Below are 21472 nucleotides of genomic sequence, written 5' to 3'. Positions count from 1 at the left end.
CAGCCTTCATCTACTCCAAAAGAGACATTGATACTACCCTGCTAGTTACTCTTCAGAGGTTGTCTGGCACTGCTGATAAACATTCTTTGCATTCTGCAGTGTCCAGGGATGTATTATTATTTATTCCCTAGAATTTTTGGATTAATTAACCTCAATCTCAGTGAACTTACCTAACTTATTTACACTGCAAACCTTGTATCATCTACCTATCACCATCAGGTCCTTGAATGATAACTTTAGTTACCGGTGGCCATAGATATGTGAAAGTACCATTAAATACAGCATTATTAAATGTCCAACTGGGCTTCATGTTTACAATGTGAATTTCTTTTTCGGTCTCACGTGCAGGCCTTGGTGCTTTTTGCTTTACATTATCTCAATTCTCTTTCTCTCCTCAAAGCATTTTCAGTTTCATGAAGACAGTCATTAGCAACCAAGGAATATATATTTTCCTCTGCTGAATCATCCCATTTTCTAATTTTCCTGGAGATTAGCCTGGGTATCCAGGTTGCACTGGTCTTTATACCTACCTATTCAATTGTTTGCTTCCCAAATCATTAGCAATTTGATGTCTTAGTAAATCAGCCTGTTTCCAGGCTAGAAAAGTTGAATCAACACAACCACACCTTTGCTGGCATGCTGTGTCACCTAAAAAAGTGGAAAGTTTGCCTTTTTTTCTCTTATTTTAACCAAGCAGTGGGAAGTAATCTTGAATTTGACTAACACAAAATTTTTGAGAGGTGATGAAGATGGATTCCAAGTTATTAGCATACCAACATGTGTATAAACTCAGCTAACTTTATAAATGTCTCAAAAAGACTATTTTGAATAAGGCTTTGTGACCCATCATCTGGCATTTGTTTTCAGATAATACTGTTATCATTGAATCATAGCTATCACCTATTGGGAAGATATTGATAAGTTAAGATGGAATGTATTTTTTAAATATAATTATGATAGCAAAGACTTCTCTAACATTAGAGAATGCCACTTCCTTTAACCCCCTCACACACACACACACACACACTGTTGCTTTAGTTTATTCTATGTTTTACTTCCATCATCCCTTATTACTGGATTTCTTCACACCTTCTTCTTTCAAACTCTGATGTCACATCCACTTGGAGAAAGAACAAAAACAAAAGACAAAGAACAAAAAACAAAACTCCCCAAGACATCAGCCACTAACCTCATGAGTAGGTATCTCTACTCTTTGTTCCCATAGTACATTGCCCCATACAGGGACCTCAGCACTCATCACAATTAAGGATTTGGGTTTCTTCACTTAGTTTTTCTCCCCTAAACATTAAAAATCCCTTGAGCAGTCTCATTTATTTCTCAGTATTCATAAAACCTAACCACATACCTCTCTTGTGGCATAAGTACAAGGAATCTTGGCTAAATGAGTAAGTGTCCAAATGGATTTAGTCTTATGAATAGTAGAAGGCACTCAAGTATATTGTAAGAATTACAGAAATAGGAATCATCCTTTGTGGTCAATGGGTAATAAAACTATGTACAACTTCAAGACTGCTATTGACACCTAAACTCAACTTGAACTTAAACTTGAATCTGCCCATTGGTGTGCATTTCATCATAACATGCAAGAGCTGAAAACATTAGTTTTATGCTCCAATGTAATATAAAAGTTCATCAGCATATATTTTAAAAATAGCAAGGAAAACATTAAAAAGACACACAGTTGGTTTTATGTATAGTTTTAAAAAATATTTTGCATTGTAATTTAGAAAACACTGAAACAATTGTCATCATAACAGTGGTGAAATATCTACTGTTTTTCCCAGCCTGTTATTCTGGAAATTAAGATGAAGAGTAATCATTGTCCCATTTATTTGTAGTCAAATTAATTTTATATTATACATATTAATTTTCTATTTACCATATTTTGTCTTACCTAACTAAATTTGGAGAGATTAAGCCATTAAACAACAGTAACAAGCACATTAAGGAGTAACAGGGGAAGAGGTGAATATGCAAGTCCTATAGGATGAGTGGTGTTGGAGCTCACAGGTCTATTTTAGAGAAGCCATACCCTGAGTGGGAGAAACAGGACTCTCTAAATCTTTCAACATTCATCTAATGTAACTGACTCTCTGCACATGAAATGAATTTGTATAGCTAATCTTTTCAGGACAACTTCATATTTCCTTACTGACTGTACTCATTGGCTATATGTTTGTACATGCTGCTGCTTTTTTCTCTAAACTCTTTTTTTTTTTGGGGGGGGTACATCAGGTTCAATCATCTGTTTTTATACACATATCCCCATATTCCCTCCCTTCCTTGACTCCCCCCCTCGAGTCCCCACCACCCTCCCAGCCCCAGTCCTCTAAGGCATCTTCCATCCTCGAGTTGGACTCCCTTTGTTATACAACAACTTCCCACTGACTATTTTACAGTTGGTAGTATATATATGTCTGTGCTACTCTCTCGCTTTGTCTCAGCTTCCCCTTCACCCCCCGCCCCCTCCCATACCTCGAGTTCTCCAGTCCATTCTCTGTATCTGCATCCTTATTCTTGTCACTGAGTTCATCAGTACCATTTTTAGATTCTGTATATGTGAGTTAGCATACAATATTTGTCCTTCTCTTTCTGACTTACTTCACTATGTATGACAGATTGTAGTTCTATCCACCTCATGACATATAGCTCCATCTCATCCCTTTTTATAGCTGAGTAATATTCCATTGTATATATATGCCACATCTTCTGTATCCATTCATTTGTTGATGGGCATTTAGGTTGCTTCCATGTCCTGGCTATTGTAAATAGTGCTGCAATAAACATTATGGTACATGTTTCTTTTGGGATTATGGTTTTCTTTGGGTATATGCCCAGGAGTGGGATTACTGGATCATATGGTAGTTCTATTTGTAGTTTTTTAAGGAACCTCCAAATAGTTTTCCATAGTGGCTGTACCAACTTACAGTCCCACCAACAGTGCAGGAGAGTTCCCTTTTCTCCACACCCTCTCCAACATTTGTGGTTTCCAGATTTTGTGATGATGGCCATTCTGATTGGTGTGAGGTGATACCTCATTGTGGCTTTGACTTGCATTTCTCTGATGAGTAGTGATGTTGAGCATCTTTTCATGTGTTTGTTGGCCATCTGTATGTCTTCTTTGGAGACATGTCTATTTAGGTCTTCTGCCCATTTGTGGATTGAGTTATTTGCTTTTTTGGTGTTAAGCTTCACGAACTGCTTGTATATTTTGGAGGTTAATCCTTTGTCCGTTGTTTCATAGGCAATTATTTTTTCCCATTCTGAGGGTTGCCTTTTAGTCTTGTTTATGGTTTCTTTCACTGTGCAAAAGCTTTTAAGTTTCATGAGGTCCCATTCATTTATTCTTGATTTTATTTGCCTGATTCTAGGAGGTGGGTCAAAAAGGATGTTGCTTTGAGGTACGTCATAGAGGGTTCTGCCTATGTTTTCCTCTAGGAGTTTTCTAGTGTCTGGCCTTACATGTAGGTTTTTAATCCATTTGGAGTTTATTTTTGTGTATGGTGTTAGGAAGTGTTCTAATTTCATTCTTTTACATGTTGCTGTCCAATTTTCCCAGCACCACTTATTGAAGAGGCTGTCTTTTTTCCATTGTATACTCGTGCCTCCTTTGTCAAAGATAAGGTGCTCATATGTCTTTGGGCATACTTCGGAGTTCTCTATTCTGTTCCATTGATCTTCCTTTCTATTTTTGTGCCAGTACCATACTGTCTTGATCACTATGGCCTTGTAGTATAGTTTGAAGTCAGGAAGCCTGATTCCACCAACTCCATTCTTCCTTCTCAAGATTGCTTTGGCTATTCGGGGTCTTTTGTGTTTCCATACAAATTGTAAGATTTCTTGCTCTAGTTCTGTGAAAAATGCCATTGGTAATTTGATCGGGATTGTATTGAATCTGTAAATTGCTTTGGGTAGTACAGACATTTTCACAATGTTGATTCTTCCAAACCAGGAACATGGTATGTCCCTCCATCTGTTTGTGTCGTCTTTGATTTCTTTCATCAATGTATTAAAGTTTTCTGCATACAGATCTTTTGCCTCCTTAGGCAGGTTTATTCCTAGCTCTTTTATTCTTTTTGTTGCAATGGTGAATGGGAGAGTTTCCTTAATTTCTCTTTCTGCTCTTCTGTTGTTCGTATAAAGGAATGCAAGAGATTTCTGTGCATTAATTTTGTATCCTGCTACTTTACTAAACTCATCAATGAGTGCTAGCAGTTTTCTGGTAGAGTCTTTAGGGTTTTCTATATATAATATCATGTCATCTGCAAAGAGTGACAATTTGACTTCTTCTTTTCCAATTTGGATTCCTTTGATTTCTTTTTCTTCTCTGATTGCTGTGGCTAAAACTTCCAAAACTATGTTGAATACTAGTGGTGAGAGTGGACACCCTTGTCTTGTTCCTGTTCTTAGAGGGAATGCTTCCAGTTTTTCCCCATTGAGAACGATGTTGGCTTTTGGTTTTTCATATATGGCTTTTATTATGTTGAGGTAATTTCCTGCTATGCCCATTTTCTGGAGAGCTTTTATCATAAATGGATGTTGAACTTTGTCAAAAGCTTTTTCTGCATCTATTGAGATGATCATATGGTTTTTATCCTTCAATTTGTTGATATGATGTATCACGTTGATTGATTTGCGTATATTGAAGAATCCTTGCATCCCAGGGATAAACCACACTTGATCATGGTGTATGATTTTTTTAATGTGCTGTTGGAGTCTGTTAGCAATATTTTGTTGAGGATTTTTGCATCTATATTCATCAGTGATATTGGCCTGTAGTTTTCTTTTTTTGTGACATCTTTGCCTGGTTTTGGTATCAGGGTGATGGTGGCCTCGTAGAATGAGTTTGGGAGTGTTCCGCTTTCTGCAATATTTTGGAAGAGTTTGAGAAGGATAGGTGTTAACTCTTCTCAAAATGTTTGATAGAATTCACCCGTGAACCCATCTGGTCCTGGGCTTTTGTGTGTTGGGAGATTTTTAATCCCTGCCTCAATTTCCGTACTTGTGATTGGTCTGTTCATGGTTTCTATTTCTTCCTGGTTCAGTCTTGGAAGATTGTATTTTTCTAAGAATGTATCCATTTCTTCCTGGTTATCCAATTGATTGGCATAGAGTTGCTTGTAGCAGTCTCTCATGATGTTTTGTATTTCTGAGGTGTCCGTTGTTACTTCTCCTTTTTCATTTCTAATTCTGTTGATTTGCATCTTCTCCCTTTTTTTCTTGATGAGTCTGGCTAATGGTTTATCAATTTTGTTAATCTTCTCAAAGAACCAGCTTTTAGTTTTATTTATTTTTCTTATGGTTTCTTTCCTTTCTTTTTCATTTATTTCTGCTCTGATCTTTATGATTTCTTTCCTTCTGCTCACTTTGGGGTTTCTTTGTTCTTCTTTCTCTAGTTGTTTGAGGTGTAAGGTTAGGTTGTTTATTCGATATTTTTCTTGTTTCTTAAGGTAGGACTGTATTGCTATAAACTTCCCTCTTAGAACTGCTTTTGCTGCATCCCATAGGTTTTGGGTTGTTGTGTTTTCGTTGTCATTTGTTTCTAGATATTTTTTGATTTCCTCTTTGATTTCTTTAGTGATTCCTTGGTTATTTAATAGTGAATTGTTTAGCCTCCATGTGTTTGTCTTTTTTGCAGTTTTTTTCCTGTAATTGATATCTAGTCTCATGGCGTTGTGGTCTGAGAAGGTGCTTGATATGATTTCAATTTTCTTGAATTTGCTGAGGTTTGATTTGTGACCCAAGATGTGATCTATCCTGGAAAATGTTCCGTGTGCACTTGAGAAGAAAGTGTAGTCTGTCGTTTTTGGATGGATTGTCCTATAAATATCAATTAAGTCGAGATGGTCTAATGTGTCATTTAAAGCTTGTGTGTCTTTATCGATTTTCTATTTGGATGATCTGTCCATTGATGTAAGTGGGGTGTTCAAGTCTCCCACTATTATTGTGTTCCTGTTGATGTCCCCTTTTATAGCTGTTAGCATTTGCCTTATGTATTGAGGTGCTCCTATATTGGGGGCATAGATATTTACCATTGTGATATGTTCTTCTTGGATGGATCCCTTGATCATTATGTAGTGTCCTTCCTTGTCTCTTGTAATAGTCTTTACTTTCAAGTCTAATTTGTCTGATATGAGTATTGCTACTTCAGCTTTCTTTTGACTTCCATTTGCATGGAATATCTTTTTCCATCCCTTTCCTTTCAGTCTATATGTATCCCTTGGTCTGAAGTGGGTTTCTTGTAGGCAGCATATAGAAGGGTCTTGTTTTTGTATCCATTCAGCCAGTCTGTGTCTTTTGGTTGGAGCATTTAATCCATTGACATTTAAAGTGATTATTGACATGTGTGTTCCAATTACCATTTTCTGAATTGTTTTGGGTTTGTATTTGTAGGTGTTTTCCTTTTCTTGTGGCTCCTACTTAGAGAAGTTCCTTTAGCATTTGTTGTAAGGCTGGTTTGGTGGTGCTGAATTCTCTTCACTTTTGCTTGTCTGGAAAGCTGTTGATTTCTCCCTCAAATCTGAATGAGATTCTTGCTGGGTAGAGTATTCTTGGCTGTAGGTTTCTCTCTTTCAGGACTTTCAGTATATCCTGCCATTCCCTTCTGGCCTGAAGAGTTTCTGTAGAAAGGTCAGCTGTTATCCTGATGGGTTTTCCCTTATATGTTGTTTGTTGCTTTTCTCTTGCTGCTTTTAATATTTTTTCTTTGTGTTGAATTGTCATTAGTTTGATTAATGTGTGTCTTGGTGTATTTTTCCTTGGGTTTATTCTGTATGGGACTCTCTGTGCTTCTTGGACTTGGTGAATTATTTCCTTTCCCATGTTGGGGAAGTTTTCCACTAGAACCTCTTCAAATATTTTCTCAGACCCTTTCTTGTTTTCTTCTTCTTCTGGGATGCCTATAATTCAAATGTTGGTACGTTTAAGGTTATCACTGAGGTCTCTGAGACTGTCTTCTAATCTTTTTATTCTTTTTTCTTTTTCCTGCTCTGTGGCATTTATTTCCCCCATTCTATCTTCCAACTCACTTATTCGTTCTTCTGCCTCAGTCATTCTGCTGGTTATAGCATCTAGAGTATTTTTAATTTCAGTTATTTTGTTATCCATTGCTGTTTGTTTTCCTGAGTTCTTATGAACTGTTTCTTGTGCTTTCTCTATTTTGGTATCGAGATTTTGTATCTTTTTTACTATCATTACTCTAAATTCTTTTTCAGGCATTTTTCCTATTTCCTCTTCATTTATTTGGTCTTGTGGGTTTTTTTTCCTGCTCCTTTGCCTGCATGGTGTTTCTTTGTTTCCTCATGGTTGTCCAAACTTTTGGGGTTACTTGTCCTGGCAATAGAGGTGTTTATAGAAGACTGTCCAAGCCTCAGACTAATGTCCAAGTATTGGATTAAACGAATATTAAGTCTAGGAAACACATACATGTATAAGACACACAATTACTGAATCCGTTAGGATATAAGGCTCTAGAAAGACCTGACAGAAACCCAGTGTGCTATCAGATACTCAAAGAGAAACCCAGCAGAAATTGACAACTGAAACAGAACAAATCTGAGACAACAGCAAAAGCAAACAAACAACAAATAACAGCCTACACATACAAACATGAATCCAGGGAGATTTTGTAAGCTAGGATCAAATATAGAAAAGAGCTGGAGTACCACCAGAGAGAATGGAGATTCTCAGAATGTAATTACACAACTGTATTAAGAACTAAGATAAAGACAAAAGCCTAATATTAAATACCAAGGCAGTGCATCATCTGGAGAATAGAGCAAGCAGTCGGAGCAGACCGATAGTGTTGCTTATAAGTATGTTAAGATAAAATAAACTTAAAAAGGCTGGAAGAAAGGGGAACAGAAGAGCGTAATGTGGTTGGAAATATGCAAATTAAAAGAAAGGAATAGAAATGTATAAAAAATAGGGATGAAAGGAAAGTATGAGAGATATTTTGTCTGTACTACCAAAAACATAGCTAGATATAGATGTATATAAAAAGGCAAAAAAAAAAGAATAAAAAATATCATTAAAAAATTATGTTATAAAACTTGTAGATCCCTTAGGGCTAAGATCGTATTTAATAAATCCAAAAAAAAAAAAAAAAAAAAAAAGAGAGAGAGAGAAAGAAAAAAAAAAAAAAAATCCAGAACTGATCCCAGAATGGACCAGTTCAATCGGTATTGATACTACTTTTTCTGTTTCCTTAGCGTCTCAGCTGTAAGTGTCCTTCTCCTTGCCTTGGGTTTTTTTTTTTTTTTTTTTTGCATTATCCTGTGACCAGGAGAGGTTCCTTTATTGTTCGTCTGTAAGCGTTGGTGTGTTGGGAGGGAGAGGGTACAATAGTGGCTCCTTCTCCTGGGAGTGAGTGAGCAGTGGTGCACTGTTGTTTCAGTCAGGCTTGGAGGTGCCTGTTGCAGAGGGTGCTGGTGGCTCAGGCATAAACAGAAAGTCTTAGAGTTGGGCCTCTCTCGGGGTTTTATTCTTATTGATGCTGTTGTTTTTTTTTTTTTTTTTTTTTTCTCTCGGCAGCCTCCCTGCTGCTGGCGTTGCAAGGGATTTTAATCTAGCCCCGCCTGAGTGCCTGAGGGTGCTTGTTATCCCTGAGCGCCTTAGGTGGCCCGCAGGGCGTCTCTCTGCTGCCTGTTGCAGAGGCGCCGAAAGAGAGGGAGATGCTACGCTCGCGGCTCCTCCCCCCCCGCCCATGAGCCTGCAGCCTCCGGCCACCATCATGGCCGGGCAGCTCTCAGGGACGGGCGCCCCTCTCCGTGGACCTCCTCCCTCCTGTCCTCTCGATCCGTCACCCTACCGGCAACAATGTTTCTCCCCCTGAACCAGCTCTCCGGTTCCCATGCTCCCGATCCTGGACCCTCCATTCAGCCGCGGATCGATGTCTCAGTCCAGGAACACTGAGCTGCGCTGCGGACCCTGTTTCTCACTCCCTCCAGTCTGCCAGACCTCTGCCGCTTCACCCTCTTTGAGCCGTTGTAGATGCCTCCCTACCAGCTATGTCGGGCTCCCCGCAGCCCTTTCTGGTGTCCGAGGCCGTCTGCTGGTGTTCAGCTGGTTCTCTGTGGGAATTACTGCGTCCTTCTGTGCATTCCCAATGCATCTGTGGAGAGGGATGCACTCCACGTCTCTCTACTTCGCCGCCATCTTTCACTGTCCCCTAATTTAAACTCTTTTTTACCCAGGGTAAAATTAGAACATTTAAAAGATAATGCTCTCCCCATTCACAATTAAAATTTAAATTATTTAATTAAAGAAATTCTAAACAATAAGAAACATATATAAAGAAGCAAAATGATGGCAAAATGTTAATTATATTCTTTAGTACACAGCACATTATTACCTGAATATTAAAACAGGAAGATTATGTGTGTTTTGGAGATGACTCTATATAAGTTGTAAAATTTATTAATTAATAAATATTTAATTTTTAATATTAAATAAATAATATGAAGTTAGTAAAGTACATTTATTAAATAAGTACTTAAGCTCCCACAGTGAATATACTTGTGATATGCCTAAAACATCCAAAAAATAATTTTGCACTTCCACTTTCATAAGTTTAACAGTGGCAAACAGGATATTTTAGCCCATTAATCAAGCATCCAATGACCCATCATTGTCTCTCTCTCTCTCCTCCATCTTTGTTCAGCCTTCCCTTATAGTCTTAATTCCATACATTTCTTGAGCATGTTTCTTTGGTTATAAAAATAATTCCTGTAACCTCACCCATAATAAAATTGTCATTTTGTAGTTTTTCAAGCAGTTTTTAAGCAGATAATGCTGATATTCTGAATCTTTTCTCCTGAAATTGCTCTAGATTGGTTATACCTATTTTAATCTTTTAAATGTACCCATATCCTTTTTCTCTGGATTTTTCAGTTCTTATTTTAAGAGATCCCCTCTTCATAATTTCCTGCCATGTAGTCACCTCTAAATGAATCATTTCAGTCAGTTCTCTGAGACTCTGAGCTTCATACTTGGTCTGATTTCCTTAGGGCTCCATCAGTTTGTGGTCTAGCTAAAATCTAAAGCAGATTCTCTTTGTTTGTTGCCTTCTTAAAAACAGTAAGATTTGCCCCTTTACATGGTCACGCTGAGCTGGCACCCAGGCCTGGAATCGGGCCGCAGCCCCTGCCGCCGCCCGCTGCTGCCGCCCGCTGCTTCCGAACCATGGACCCCTGCAAAGTGAGCGAGCTTGGAGCCTTCGTGAAAATGTGCAAGCAGGACCCGAGTGTTCTGCACACCGAGGAAATGCGCTTCCTGAGGGAGTGGGTGGAGAGCATGCGGGGTAAGATACCACCTGCTACTCATAAAACTAAATTGGAAGAAAATACCAAGGAAGAAAAAACAGATAGTAAGAAGGAGGAGGAAAACATAAAGACAGACGAACCATCAAGTGAGGAAAGTGATCTAGAAATTGACAATGAAGGTGTGATTGAACCAGACACTGATGCCCCTCAAGAAATGGGAGATGAAAATGTAGAGGTAACTGAGGAGATGATGGATCAGGCAAATGATACAAAAATGGCTGCCATTGATGCCCTGAATGATGGTGAACTACAGAAAGCCATTGACTTGTTCACAGATGCAATCAAGCTCAATCCTCGTTTGGCCATTCTGTGTGCCAAGAGAGCCAGTGTCTTCATCAAATTACAGAAGCCAAATGCTGTGGCAGAGCTATTGAAATAAATCCTGATTCAGCTCAGCCATACAGGTGGCGAGGGAAAGCACACAGACTTTTGGGCCATTGGGAGGAAGCTGCCCATGATCTTGCGCTTGCCTGTAAGCTGGATTATGATGAAGATGCTAGTGCAATACTGAAAGAAGTTCAGCCAAGGGCCCAGAAAATTGCTGAACATCGGAGAAAGTATGAGTGAAAACGTGAAGAGCGAGAGATCAGAGAAAGACTAGAAAGGGTTAAGAAGGCTCGGGAAGAACATGAGAGAGCCCAGAGGGAGGAATAAGCCAGACCACAATCAGGAGCTCAGTGTGGCTCTTTTCCAGGTGGCTTTCCTGGGGGAATGCCTGGTAATTTTCCTGGAGGAATGCCTGGAATGGGAGGGGGCATGCCTGGAATGGCAGGAATGCCTGGGCTCAATGAAATTCTTAGTGATCCAGAGGTTCTTGCAGCCATGCAGGATCCAGAAGTTATGGTTGGCCTTCCAGGATGTGTCCCAGAACCCGGCAAATATGTCAAAATGTCAGAAAAACCCACAGGTTATGAATCTTATCAGTAAATTGTCAGCCAAATTTGGAGGGCAAGCATAAAGCCCTTCTGACAAATAAAGCCCCTGCTGAAGGAAAAGCAGCTTAAATAACCTAATGGATGTCGCAATAATACAAACCAGTGTACCTCTGACCTTCTCATGAAGAAAGCTGGGGTGCTTTGAAGATAATCCCTGCCCCTCTGCCCCAGATGCAGCTGAAACATTTTACAGTGGTTTGCCATTAGGGTATTCATTCAGATAATGTTTTCCTACTAGAAATTAAAAACTTTAAACAATTTTTAAACCTTAAAAATATTTAAAACAAATCAAAAGGGTGTGTTAATCGCTGCAAAAAAAAAAAAAAAAAACACAGTAAGATTCAGTGCATTTTATTTTTTCTTTTATATATGTCTTTCGGGACCTTTCTGATATCATTTTCCCCTTCATATGTGAGGAGCCTTTCCTCTAAGACATAATGTATTATCTCAAGAAAAGTTTAATGTCTTTTTTCTTCTAACCTATTTTGTATCCCCTTCAAATGTTGTCTTTGTTCTATCAATGCACATGTTATCAATATATCCCATGTTCTCTTTGGATCTGTAGAAAACTGAATTCCTAAAGCTGGGTTATTCAAACCAGAGATTTTAAAATTACCCAAAACAGAAGAGAATATGGAGGGCACCCTCTGCTCTGCCTTTCTAGGCCTGGCACAAATAACTTAGAGTCAAAATTCACACACTGATATTCCTTACCTCACATGGAACTTACATTCTAAAATTTAGATATGGATAGAAAAACTAATGAAAATTGAAAATTAATTATCATGCCCTTTTATGTACAGATGCACTATATACAGAAATGTTTCTTTCCCCAGTAACTGAATCATTATCATTTTCAGGGAAAATAACACCTGAATGTTTTGAGATTCCCACAAAACCCCATGCAGCTGGTGTATGCTGACTTTCTCATATTAGCCTTGGTCATGAGGAACCCAAATTCCTGTGTTTAAGTCTAGGTTGCCCAGACATTGGCTGAAAGATATCTCCACTGGCAGATGCGAATGAGGACTTTTATGGATAATTCCTTAAACAGGAAAGAAGGAAGAAGAAAAATTCTGAACAATTATTTGTCCATTCTGCATCCAGTATCGCTCATAACATTTGTTACTCTTTCTTCGCTCCTAAGTGAGTGAGGCTTCTGAGAGCGGCTGGACTTTTAACTGTGATAGTAGCCTCTCCCCAATGGAAATAGAACCACAGTATGCAGGACAACAACTGATTGTGGGAGGCATGTCATGAGGCCAGCAACACATAATTTCTTTCCGAAGATGACTGAGGTTGATATCCATCTCACATCTGCCTTGGTTGGCAAGACAGGATTCTATTACATTACACTCAAATGTCATACCTGTAAAAAACATTTTCTTTAGAGTTATTTTGGAGTATTAGAAAACCACCTGTGCTATTTTTTGTTATTTCAAAAAGCACCGACACACTCAGCAGCAATCCTGCGTTTGTTATCAAATCTACATGTTATATATGGCCCCTGCAGAGAATTTTCCTAGCTTGAAGATTGCAAGCTACACCTGTGTGTTTGGGACTAGGATATGCAGTTTTATTGTCATAAATTAAGTTTTTGAAAGTCCAGAAATTGACAATAGCAATAAAGTGAGGTAGATTTACTTCAATTTTTTTTTTTTATGATTTCTAAAGCAAACAAGGGGATGTTAACATAGAAAATAACTTTGCTTAAATTACTTCAAAAAACAAACTTCATATCATTAACTAGGTGGGAACCAGCTTATTTTCCTGATTTTATAACAAGCATATAGCTAGGGAAAGGAAAGAGAGAATTGAGAGAGACAGTGAAAAAGGTAAGAGATTAGATATAAGAGAATACATGTTAAAGGGAAACAAAGTGAGGTGGACTAGGAATGAGGAATAGAGAAAAAAAAGAAGCCACTGGAAATGGATACCTTGGAGAAAAAAGAGAATACAATGTGTCTTCAATATTAATATTCTGTTATAAGAAAATAAGGATTTGACTTCTTTTCCATGATTATAGGTGTCAGAACTAATTGCAAAGATTTAATTGCAAAGGGAAGACACTGACATCCCTTTAAAACTCTACCATAATTCAATGGAATTTATGAAGAAGTCTGGAAAAAATTTTAGACCTTGAATATGCAGATTGAAACTATGAATAATAATTGGGCTATTCATATATTGATATATTGGGCTTGGACATCTATATTGGCTAAATTAATTTGTAAAGAATACTAAAAGTAAGTTCCTTGTAAAACTTCATTTGTATTAAAGTTTAATAGTTTTTTTGATCAGCTTTTTATTTAAATTTAGACCCTGTCCTCTTCTATAGACACCTTCCATTTTCTTCTCCCTTCTCAGTCTTTATGAAACAGGCAAACCAGTCTTACTTTACCCTCCAGATGTGTTCATTCTTCCTGTAGCTTCTAGATCCTCATTTAAGGGTAAGTTAGTATCTCCTTCAGGCAACAAAATTTATTCCCATTCTTTTTTTGCAAGCCTAATCTCTTTCTTCCCTGCTGGTCGACAAATACTATGGGGAAAATTAACATCTCTCTCTTTTTTTTCCTTTTATCATCCTTATAAATAAGTTGCTAGTTAATGATATTGTTTGAATGAATTATACTTAATTCAAATGTGCTCTTCTTTGAATGTTCAAAACTAAGAACATACTTTAACATATTTTAACTTTCTGTCTTACATATGTAACTACAAACACAGTATGTGCCAAAGTTTCAGCAATATTTAGTTTTCATTTTATTCAATCTTAGTTATTGTAGTACAATGACATGCAGTGACTTTACATTTTCTCTCTTCTTATAAAATGTTGGAATACAAAATGTATCCATTCATAGCCATTGATTATTAAATATGAAGTTTTGTGTGTCATGCTTAATAGATCATTCTCCAGTTGCTATTTCCAATGTTACTGAAAACAAAATAAGATTGGATTATAATTAAGGAGAGAACAGGCAATTAAAATAATTGACAATGATTATATATAAAGACAAACATTTTTTTAATCCTTAATTATTGATTCACCTTGAAGAATAGATTTCTATTTCCATATCTTCTAATCACTAAAACATTTTTATTTATTTTAGATGTGAATTTAGCTCAATTAAATATTCATCAAAATCAATTTTTGATTTACATTTAGATTTATACTGCTTTGGAATACCCTAAATTACTGTTGTGATAATAACAATAAAATTATTTATATGTAACATTATGAATTAAACAAATTACATTAGTAGGATATAAAAATCAATGAGCCAGAACATATTTGAGACTGGCAACATGACATGTTTCTCCAGCTATAATTCATTATAGTATGGAACTAAAATTTTATAAGGTAATTTAATGTATATAAGTGAATAAGAAATGAACATTCATTAGAAAATAATAACAAGAAGTCATTCTTACAGTAAAAGGAACTTAATGAATTAAATGCCAGTCAAGTTTTCCAAAAGCATAATTAAAGCACAGATATATTTGGAAAATATTTCCATATACTTGTGTACAAAAGCTTTCTAATTCAAAATTATCTTTCACATTACTTTCTTCTTTTTATCTATTGTTAGATGTGAGCTTAAAATTTTAGAGGTTTTATACTATTGCTATGAATACCCCTATTTTAAATTCTTAAGAATTGCAGAAGAAATTTTTTCAGTTATGAGATCTTGTGCTTATGATGGTTTTAAAATCAATGTCATAAAATTAATTCCTAAATATTAAAGGACATGTAAAGCAAAAGCATTAGCAAGCAATATTGAAAATATTAATGAACAACTTAACATTAATTGTAATAATTATTTGGGGGGCATTTATTACTTTTTTTTCTTTTTAGTTTTTTGTATTCTAATTTGTATTTAAATTCACCTGAGGCAATTAATAACTTCTCAGGATGCTACTAAAGATACAGGGAGACAAATATCCTCTAGAAAATATAATTAATGTTTTATTACATTAAAATGAGTATAAATAAATTATTAACTATATTCAAACTGGGTGAAGAGAAATGTGAGGAGTTTGTTAATTGACATAAGTGTACCCAGGAAGAAAAAAAGTAAAATTTGGAAAAGAGTAACTAGTTAAAGAAAGGTAGCTGCTGTACATAAAAGTGTTATTATAAAGTTGCATTACTCCACATTATGTTTAAAACTTTAAGTAAAAAACAAAGTGTATATTTACATTTAAAAGTAAAAATGGCTACTTAATTGAAGGGGATAATCAAATATTTGTTAGTGTAAATAGATTATAGAGGTTTATATTCCACATGTGCTTTCTAAAATTTATGTTGATGAACACATTTTTATTTGCACACACAGGGCCAAGTAGGAAATTGCATGTTATGATTACAGGAATGTATCAAAATATATGTAAAAGAGATTAATGTTTCTAGGGAAAAAATAAAAACAAAACAAAATCACTCAACCCCTATACTTATTTCCATTTCTAATACATTTGAATCTTATTCTTGTGAATTTTTCTTCTACTTAAACTTTTGTCTTTGTCCCTGTCTTGGGATTGTATATTTCTACTTATGAATGCCAGTCCACTAATTTTATGTGAAGATTACTAGTTGTGTTTGTGTCTTGTTGATTCAATGACGCACAGTCCATTTATCCAGTAGTTGGTCTCTCTTATGTAGTTAGCCTTGGTGCCTGATGCAAATCATATAATATCCCTAAGTCTCAGTTCTTATCTGCATAATGGGCTTAATACAGAAAATGCATGTAAAGTGATCAACTTTCTACCTGTCACATAATTTTCCACAAATAAGTAACTTAAAAACAAAGATGAGCAAACTCAATATTTACCTCCCAACCAATAAAATACATACTATGTTTTTGTTTTTGATATAATACAGAAAAATACAACATAAAATATAACAAAACTATACAGTATTTCATGGAAGAAACTAAATACAAGAGGCAGATCAAATAAACTTGACAATGAAAACAATGCTGCGAATAAAGTGATAGTCGTGTTTTTCTTAAAGTATTTGAGAAATATATGGGTCTTATGATCATGTTGAATGTGTAAGGGAGTCAGCAAAAACAAAAGCAAAACAAAACAAAACAAAACAGGAAAAAAAAAAGGAAAGAAGAACCAGTGAAATAGAATAAAAGTTAATCTCTCATCTATTATATTTCATCAAGGAGACAATTTTTTCTATCTTTATGTATAGACATGGCAATGCATAACTTTGGTCAAAATAACATTTCAGAAATGGCAATCACCGAAATCTGTGGCTCAGTGGGAATGGAACTGTTTGAAGTGGTTGATTTAGTTTAATCATCAGTAACTTTTTAATTTAATTATCAGTAACTGCATACTTGCCTACTTAAACTTTCAGTTCATTGTAACCTCAATGGTCAAGCCTCATTTAATCTGAAAGCCAAAGATAAAGAAAATATCAGCACTCAAGAAAATCATGACCATCATCTCAGATTACTGGCTTTACCCCAAGGCATCAAAACCCCATACATTACCTCTTCCTATCACTAAGGTGGAAAACAGAGGGCAGAGGAGGGAAAGTTAAACTTCTCTCTAGATATAATTATTATGACAGTCTATGAAAAACTGAATGAATATTCCAAGTCTTGTAGTGTAATGAATATTGACATTTTACAATTACCTCATTTTAGACACACATAAAAGTCTTAATGTATCATTATTAAAGCAAAAATAATAGAATATACTTTATTGGTCATACCCAGGTCACTGTGAAATAGGACAGATGATAACATTTCATTGTTTCTTATTAAAACTTTAGATGTAGTAAGAAAATTCCATAATTTTATAATTGTACTTTCAGTGTCTTTACCACAAATAACAGGAGAGTGAATAATATAAAAACTATAATTTATATTTCAGTTCTACACAGTAACTTTGTTTCACAATACTTAAATTCATGGATAGCTGGATAATTAAAGGCATAAAAATCTAGGCAGCTTTAATGTATATTATGTACCTTTTTAAAATAAAATAATCATGTGGATAACAATTCTTGTATTTAAGTTACAGTTGTATTTTCCAGCCAAGAAGTTAATTTCAATTTCTCTCAAAATCAAATATGTTATTTGTTTATTTAAATTAAAAGTAAAATGTGTAAGCTAATAAATTATTCAGAAGCAATATGTTTGTAAACTATGAAGAGTATATCTATAACATTGGAAACATCTGCCATGCAACAGATGTGTGCCCTATTACCACTCAAATAACGTGTGATTTATTTTAAATGAGAATATAATTCATTGAATTTAAGAGAAGGCACAGTCATCATATGGAAGTCACTAGTAAATATCATGAAGCATTGGGTTAAATTTTATGGACAACCATAAGAAATTCTCTCACTCTTCATTTATTGGACTCTGCAGCCAATCATAGGTGATCATTTCAGATACCTTACAGACCTTTTTGCAAAGGTTCTTCAAGTCCTTAGGAGAGGGTTTCTATACTTCTACCTTCTCTGTCTCCTCATTTACACATTCTTTTCTTATGCCAAGAAAATGCTTAGGTAGAGAAAGAAAATCACTATCCACTTTCAAAATGGCTTGGATTATTGTTTATATGTTTGTATATTTTGTTTATTAAAGGTCCAGTAGAGAAAAATTTAACATACCTCAGAGAAAACCACCTAATAAAGTAGAATGAAAAAAGTTCAGTCAATTTTATTTTACAACCAAAAACTATATTCCACCCTCTTTGTGGACCTTCAAGGAAGAAAATAACTCAGGTTTAAGGAAATCCACCTTCTCCTTAATTGGTTGAATTTTGGAACCAAAAAAATCACTTCTCATAGGGGATAGCACTATACCTGTCATTAGCGTATATGTATATATATATACATATATACATATGTAATATATACATTACATATTAGTGCATATGTATATACATATACACACTATATACATATCATATATACATGTGTGTGTTTATATACACATATATGTATGCAGGATAAAATTTATCCAAAGAATGTCTCCTGATGCAAAAATGCCACAGACAAATCTTTTAAATAGCTTTTGGAAAATGGAGTCTAATTGATATGACCCCATCAGCAGTGTCAGTGTATAAATGGAATACAATTTGTTTTATGTTTTGATAAATCTATATTTATTGAAAAGCTATAGGACTTCCCTGGTGGCACAATGGTTAAGAATCTGCCTGCCAATGCAGGGGACACAGGTTCAATCCCTGGTCTGGCAAGATCCCAATATGCCACAGAGCAACTAAGCCCATGCGCCGCAACTAGTGAGTCTGCACTCTAGAGCCTGTGAGTCACAATTACTGAGCTTTAACTCCACAACTACTGAACCCCACATGCCTAGAGCCTATGCTCCACAACAAAAGAGGCCATAAAAATGAGAAGTCCACATGCCACAAGGAAGCGTAGCCACTGCTCACCATAACTACAGAGAAAACTCTCATGCAGTGATGAAGACCCAATGTGGCCAATAAGAAATTAAATAAATAAATAATATTTTTAAAAAAAGAAAAGAAAAGCTATAGCATTCAAGATTATCAGGTATTGTTAAGTTTCCCTCTTGATGCTACTATCCCAGATGAACTGTACAAATAATAATAATAATAATAATAATAATAATATTGCAAAATGTCAAATAGGTGGTCAGTTTGGAAGGAGTAACATTTCCACTTCCATTCCCAAGCCCAGGAGCCCAAGTCTGATTCATCTGCTATTGTCATCATTGTTACTAACACAGGATTTTCCTAGTATCTACCTATCCTGTGTCCCAAGGTGCTGACCAATATGGTTTCAATAATGTTCCCGTCAGCTTGACCAAAATTTAGACAGTTTTTTTTGTTTGTTTGTTTTCAGATCTTTATTGGAGTATAATTGCTTTACACTGTTTTGCCAGTTCCTGCTGCACAACAAAGTGAATCAGCTGTATTTATGCATATATCCCCATATCCTCTCCCTCTTAAGCCTCCTTCCCACCCTCCCTATCCCACCCCTCTAGGTCATCACTAATCATTGAGTTGATCTCCCTGTGTTATACAGCAGCTTCCTACTAGCCGTCTATTTTACATTTGGTAGTGTGTATTGTCAATACTACTCTCTCACTTGGTCCCAGCTTCCACTCCCCCCCCTACACCCTGTGTCCTCAAGTCCATTCTCTATATCTGCATCTTTATTCTTGCCCTGCCACTGGGTTCATCAGTACCATTTTTCTAGGTTCCTTATAATTGTGTTAGCATATGGTATTTGTTTTTTCTCTTTCTGACACTTCACTTTGTATGACAGACTCCAGGTCCATCCACCTCACTACATATAACTCAGGTTTGTTCATTTTTTATGGCTGAGTAATATTCCATTGTATATACGTGCCACATCTTCTTTATCCATTCATCTGTTTGTGGACATTTAGGTTGCTTCTATGTCTTGGCTACTGTAAATAGTGCTGCAGTGAATATTATGGTATGTGTCTTTTTGAATTATGGTTTTCTCAGGGTATATGCCCAATAGTGGGATTGCTGGGTCATATGGTAGTTCTATTTTTAGTTTTTTAAGGAATCTCCATACTGTTTTCCATAGTGGCTGTATCACATTACATTCCCACCAACAGTGCAGGAGGGTTCTTTCTCAAGATAGGTCCCTGACCTTCCTATTCTTTGAGCATATATTTAGAAAGTTTGAAATTGTAAACTCTATCTCTGCCCCTTGAGATGTAAATCTTCTCCCAGCCTGTTGCCAGTTTTGCAATACAGGAATGCCTTTCTCAATGACCTGTGAACCATCTCTTTGAAAAATAATTTCCCATGGAGGGTAAGACATTAATTTTGATAAGTACCAATTAGCCAGTTAGCAAATACTGATAGTCTAATTACATTAGCCAAGGTTTCCCCTAATGTTCTCCAGTGCTTTTCCACTGGCTTACCCAAACACTTAAAAAACCTCCCATCTCTTGTTTCAGAGGAGTTGAACTAGTTCTATATGGGAGTTTCTTTCCCCTGCTGCAGTGATCTGAATGAAATCTGTCTTGTTCTTTTTCAAATAAGTATCCTTTGAAATATTTCTTTGGTGGTTCTCAATTTTATGTTATATCACTTATAAGATTATCTTTCAAAACTGTTTAACAGCTCAGGGCAGTTAGGATACAGTTTGTGTACATATGGCAGACCTGGATAAAATCTCATGAAAAAAAGCCTGGTGAATTACTTGTTTTTTTTGTGTGTGTTTAATGGCTTTTTTAAATTTTTATTTTATTTTCAAAAGTACATTTTTTGTTCATTAGCTTATTATGACAGAGAAGGAAGAGAAAAATTCTGATTGAAATATGTCTTAGTAGTAAGTTGGATGGCAGGAAATGCTATTGAAAGGAAAAGATCTCAATAAAGTATATTGGAAATCTATTTTATACCAACAAGTCTATTCTATACTGACAATTTGGGTGAACAGAAAAACTCCCCAAAATATGCAATTTACCACATCTAATAATATAATAAACAGAACATTTGGATAGTATATCTAGAACAAAAATTGAATAATTTATTAAAGGTCATTTGACAAAGAAATCCCAGATTCACCTTGTCACTGGCTTCATCAGGGAATTCTTCTAAATATTTAATCTTATTCCTATCTTAATTTAATTTTATGCAAGTCACTTAAAGAATAGAAAAATTTTAAAAATTATACCCAACTCTTTTGAGATGAGCATAAATTTGATTCTGTCTAGCTTTCTATTAGACAAGGCAAAATTGACAGGATTTGCTTTGGAGTAAGAGATCTGATTTCAAACATCTTTTCTGTCCCTTCATGACTATGACTGAGAGCAAGCTCTTTTCTTTTTTGAAGATCATGTCTCCAAATATTTATTTGATGAGTAATGAGATTTTATATATATACACACATATATATGTATATATATGCTTTATATGTATATGTATGGACAGAGAGAGAGAGAAAAAAAAGAACATAAATTCTTCACACAGTACTTGGAATACACTAAATGCTCTTATATGATAGCAGTTTTAATAGTGATGTATTTGATATCTATTTGATAATTATTATTACTATTATTATTTTTTCAAATACAATTATATCTAGATGCAAGGAAAGTGTTTCAAATTATCTTTAAGAAAAGCTCTGTGCTTTTCTTTAAATGTTTAATAACAGGCATAAGATGTATGAATAAACCTTCTTTGATAAATATT

General features: G+C 35.5%; 1 pseudogene across 1 annotated transcript; it reads left to right on the top strand.

Moving 5' to 3' along the window:
- The first annotated feature begins 10203 nt into the window (after positions 1 to 10203).
- Positions 10204 to 11582, top strand: LOC130835749 (hsc70-interacting protein-like; annotated as a pseudogene). Its single transcript, XR_009049023.1, has one exon. The product of XR_009049023.1 is annotated as a hsc70-interacting protein-like (transcript).
- Positions 11583 to 21472: the final 9890 nt, after the last annotated feature.

Source organism: Hippopotamus amphibius, chromosome 14 (genome assembly GCF_030028045.1).
Source record: "Hippopotamus amphibius kiboko isolate mHipAmp2 chromosome 14, mHipAmp2.hap2, whole genome shotgun sequence".
NCBI lineage: Eukaryota > Metazoa > Chordata > Mammalia > Artiodactyla > Hippopotamidae > Hippopotamus > Hippopotamus amphibius.
Note: the sequence above shows the minus strand (reverse complement) of the source record. Positions and strands in the feature narration are given on the sequence as shown.